Here is a 5,261-nt window from a genome sequence, read left to right on the forward strand (position 1 = left end):
ACGCATTAAGAAATATAGCTTTCCATTTAAAATAAGGAAGTTGATAGCGACTTCCGGTATAACCGAAAGTGCTGCCATCTTGAAAATATTTTCATTGAGCAGTACCTAATAGATTATGGTTGCACACAAATTTTTAGATGACTATCATTATTGGAACTCCCTATACTTCTAATGTGGGATATTAATAAAATATGTATATTTGTGAAAAAATCAAGAATTTCTAATCATGTTTGGCCCACTTTATTCACATGTCAACAATATCTACAATGTTTTTCGTTCGTTGTTTGTTAGTTAGTTTATTAAATTTTAAAATATTCACATCTGAAATTTGGACTTACATTGTTTTCTAACGGAAGTGGAATATCTATAGCCCAGATAGCGAAACAGTTAAATACAAAAGCTGTAACATTATCTCTCGATTTTTGTTTTATTCCAATTAGAATCATTAATCAAAACATTGGTAGTATTATTTTCAAGTAGGTACTTGTTTTTATTTATTGTTTTCTGATAATTTATATATTTTTTACAATAATAAGAGTAAACTTACGAGCAATTTATTCTTTGATGTTAAACCAATCGAAATTAATATTGATTTTTATTTACAGACAATAACTTAGTTGAATTGTTAATTAGCCACTCATTGTAGAAATATTTAAGAAATGCAACTGTCAAAGTCCTGTGTGAGGACATTAAACGTATCACAAGAATAATAAATAAAATGTTTTTACCTTACAGGTACAGTTTTTTAGGTATATTATACCATTGTTTCCGGTGAGAGAAATCAAATTTCTCTCACAAGTGAGATAAAGCTGTCAGTTCTACTCACAAGTGAGCAAATCTGAGGAAAAGTGGGGAAAACAATGAGACTGTTTACTTCATAACTATAGCAACACAGGTCTTGGATTTTTTACAATGCACCTGTAAGATAAAACGTCGTTTATCACACGTGATCGAAATGCCATTATAAAGCTCGTCAGAAGTGTCCCACTCACATATAATGACGCATTTCTGTCACTAATAATGTTATAATATAATATGATATATACTATTTATCTTACAGGTGTAGTTTTTTAGGTACATTATACTATTGTTTTTGGTGACAGAAATCAAATTTTACTCACGAGTGAGTAAATCTGGGAAAAATTGGGGGAAACGATGAGACTGTTTATTTCATAACTATGGCAACCACAGGTCACTATGAAAACTGATACATAGAATAATGCTAATGTTACAGGCGAATATGTACTTGAATATCTTGAATTTTTTTACAATGGAGCTGTAAGATAAAATATCGTATATCACACGTGATCGTAATGCCATTATAAAGCTCGTGAGAAGTGTCCCACTCACATATAATGACGCATTTCTGTCACTAATAATGTTATAATATAATATGATATATACTATTTATCTTACAGGTGTAATTTTTTAGGTACATTATATTATTGTTTTCGGTGATAGAAATCAAATTTCACTCACGAGTGAATAAATCTGGGAAAAATTGGGGGAAACAATGAGACTGTTTATTTCATAACTATAGCAACCACAGGTCACTACGAAAACTGATACATAGAACCATTCTAATGTTACAGGGGAATATGTACTTGAATATCTTGAATTTTTTTACAATGGAGCTGTAAGATAAAATATCGTATATCACACGTGATCGTAATGCCATTATAAAGCTCGTGAGAAGTGTGCCACGAGTGCGCAAGCGCAGTCGCACATAATAATGCATTTCTATCACTTATAAGTTATAATATAAATATACTATCTAATTACTGTTTGATTTTGTTTGTTCAGTTATTTGATTGTTTATTGATATAATTTATTATTCTTTTATAGATTTGACGCCGCTTTTGATCCTTTGTCCCCTCACGCTTTTACTTCCCATTTCAACCCTCATTCAATACCAACTATTTAAAATTTAAATTTAATAACGAAATCATCCGCAGTTTTCAATTTCGGCCGATATTGCGTTCGATAAAAGCAATGAATCAAAGGCCAATCTCACCCTTAGCCTTGAAGAATGGCAAGGGGCGCAAACAATTCCACTTAGAACGCGTAATTACATCCCTTGTTAAACGTCAAGATATGAAGCTGAATTTCTCGCGCAAAGGTCGCCTTTTACCCTTTCAAACTACAAGCAATGAAAATTATACCTCTCGTCATCGCCCCTTATCAATATGACTTTAATCTCGCCTCGTCTGAGCACAAAAATTATCTCTCCTTCCAATTTTTCAAACGCAATTAATAAACTTTTTGAATATTAATTTTTGATTTTCTTGCAAGTTGCTAGTTGGAGCAACTAATTATCCTCTCGGCAGGATAGAGGTCATGAGGTTTTGGTGGATTAATTAGCCGGCTTTCAGTTGAAATTCGCAACCAAGCAAGGTAAAAATTGAATGAGTAGACAAAATGACTCAGGGATTCGTTCCTTGACGTACGAGGAGCTGTATTTATTTTTTCTCATGCTGACGTCGCGAATACTTGGCATCATCTCGGCTTAATTCGATTAGCGAATTCTTGAAACAAAGCGATTTTTTGCAAAATGCCACCAATTCCTTCCCAACGTTGCCGAGTTCTTGAGTAAATGTTTGTTTTTTTCCCGGTGTCGTTTTATGACACTTCTTTTTATACACCCTGCGTCATTCGTGTCGCTCTAAACGAGGATAATTATTGTTTTCGCTTACGCATAGCGTCTGCTTTCGACATTAGCTCCGTTTTCTTTTACGTTAATTAAATCATTGCCATCGGAGCCAAAATCTGGGCGAAATAAAACTCGTTAGTGTGTTTGTAAACACGGGTGTTTTACGGTTATGGCATCACTTACTCGTAATTTCGGAAAATATTTGGCAAAAGGCTAAATCCCAGTCGATTTCAACACGCATTATCGCCGTTTAGCAGCGTTATTGATTGGTGTCTCAGGACAGTGATATTTTTTCCGGATATTTGAACGCCTCCGTGTCTGCCGTTTTTAAAATAACTCTGGGAGAAATTTCGGGGGGAGAGCAGCTGTGTGCCACTTTGAGCGGAAAGCTGATATAAGGGAGCAATGAGCAATATTTTGATTAATTACCTGCTTACGGCCATTATGGAAACCAGTTCGAACATAAAAATAGCAGAAGCAGGTCAGATGAGCAAATTACGATCAAGCTCGAATGCTTTATATTGTTTCAAATTGAACAAATTCGCTAGCAACATCCCTTAATACCGTTATAGTTCACAAGAGGGTAATATTGTTAACCGCGTACACTGCTGAGAGTGTAATGCCATGTACACCGCACTGTTTTTAATCGGGAAAGCGTTTCATTTTAATCAAATGAGTTACAGCAATAAGACGAGTTTAGTTAAATGAGATTAGGTACTTGCTATCGATTTTATTTCTAACTTTTATCTTGACGCCCTATTGGGGATGAGCAGACACAACAAAGTTTTGCTTTCGCTAATTTGAAAACACTATTGACGTAAACTTTTATTACTTTGGCAATTTAAGTAGCTATACAAGTTGTTGGGGCCGGGGAATAACACAATATGACTTTGTTATTATATCGCGGAAGCTTAAATGTTATGTCACAATTTTGATAAGAGCAAAATGGCTTTATGGGGCATCTCTTCCAAGGAGAGAATTGCTTTCTTAAAAATTAACGTCTTAATGAATATTGTGTTTTTATTTAGTCTTAGCGCTCGATTGCAACTTTGGTTATGATTACGTAACACAAAAAATTCCAAATTAAAGTTTTAAATATTACTTTGCCAAGATAACATATCACATAACCAAATCTTTTAGTATCACTGTATCAACAGTTCGATAAAATAATACAAAACTTCATTGTAATAAATAATAATAAATACAATGATTGATATAAAAAAAGTGATTATTGATTAATCTCCTTTGAAACATTTTTCAATCTATTCTACCTTTTCTTACCGTTTTCCCGTCATTGTCATTTTGAATTTAGGGGAAAGCGTAAAGCTTTCGGAAAAGCTTGAAGTTACAGGATTACAAATCAGAGAATAAAGTGGTTGTGGACACACTGATATTTTTTATTCTACACAAACGGTCGAAGAAGAAACAATGTGTGTGACAGAGGGATTATTGTGATATAATGCAAAACTTCTATTTATTTTTTTCTCTGTTTTTGAAACACAGCTTTTCGCAAACGTTGACGTTTTTACCATTTACCAATCGGTTCAATTTTTTCTTGAAATCATAAAAATCGTTTCTACACAATTTGGTACGTCACACTCTATTATTAACACTTTATATTATACAATGTGTTTTTAAATTATTCCCCTCAAGTCGTCTGTGAATTTCCCATGTAAAATAAAAAATGCCGCTTTATAGAACTAATGACAGGCATTTAGACACCGAATATTACCATTCTTCATTCATTAAGTCTCCATTTCGGAAACTTCGACTGTAAAAGTGATTTCTTACAAAGTGTAACATTTTAACTAGATTTTTAAAATTAATTAATTGACAATTTGTGAATTTCACAACGGTCAGTTTTGACATTTATTGACATTGAATTCAATTGGCAGAGAGCGGCACAATTTTTTTACACGTAACTCAATTTCAAAGTTAACTAGATGAGAATCATTTAAAAACACATTGTACTTTTCAGTAGGACACTTTTGACGAACAAAAAAAAAATAAAAATTCTTGGTAGAGGTGGAGAACAGAGATCCATTTTTTTGAAAGAGGGGTTTACAAAAATTAAAATTTTGATTTTCAACTTAGTATTTTGATAAGTTGATGATAGACGTTCATCTATTTTTTTAACAGTTCTATTTTATTATTATAATGTGGGGATTCATTTCCCAAAGATATTGATCAATCCTCACACGGAGTCACGTATACTTGTAATTTCTTCGTTTTTAAGTATTCTACCGTTTTTGTTGCTTTGTTATACATTCAAAACAAAGATCATTAAATCAGGTCACCACATAACCAAGATAACTAAGCCTTGATAATAAGTTCGGTATCTTGTATTTACCACAACAAAAATACCTCAATGTACTTCGTAGAAGTACGTGTAGATTTTTTTTTTGTATTCTTATTTACCTAAGCGAGACTATATCGTGGGTTTAGAGGTAAAAATTATTAGCTAACATTGTCATGTTTTTGAGACATGTACGAAATAATAAAAATTATTAGGTATAAAAAACCAAAATAATTCAAGAAGTTACTACATAAATATTAAAAGAGTAACTGCTACTTAACAATAAGTGAACGTAATGCTAAAAAATCGCAGTAT

At 32.6% G+C, this 5,261-nt stretch overlaps 1 long non-coding RNA gene across 3 annotated transcripts; it reads left to right on the top strand.

Annotated features, from left to right (window-relative positions):
• Positions 1–395: 395 nt before the first annotated feature.
• Positions 396–1,789, top strand: LOC107398605 (uncharacterized). Of its 3 annotated transcripts, XR_010332999.1 has the most exons (4): positions 396–476; positions 736–920; positions 1,075–1,380; positions 1,433–1,789. It is a non-coding gene; the product is annotated as an uncharacterized LOC107398605 (long non-coding RNA). The 3 variants fall into 3 exon arrangements; XR_001575403.2 differs by having other exon boundaries at positions 1,075–1,789; XR_010332998.1 differs by having other exon boundaries at positions 436–476; positions 606–920; positions 1,075–1,789.
• Positions 1,790–5,261: the final 3,472 nt, after the last annotated feature.

Source organism: Tribolium castaneum, chromosome 2, assembly GCF_031307605.1.
Source record: "Tribolium castaneum strain GA2 chromosome 2, icTriCast1.1, whole genome shotgun sequence".
NCBI lineage: Eukaryota > Metazoa > Arthropoda > Insecta > Coleoptera > Tenebrionidae > Tribolium > Tribolium castaneum.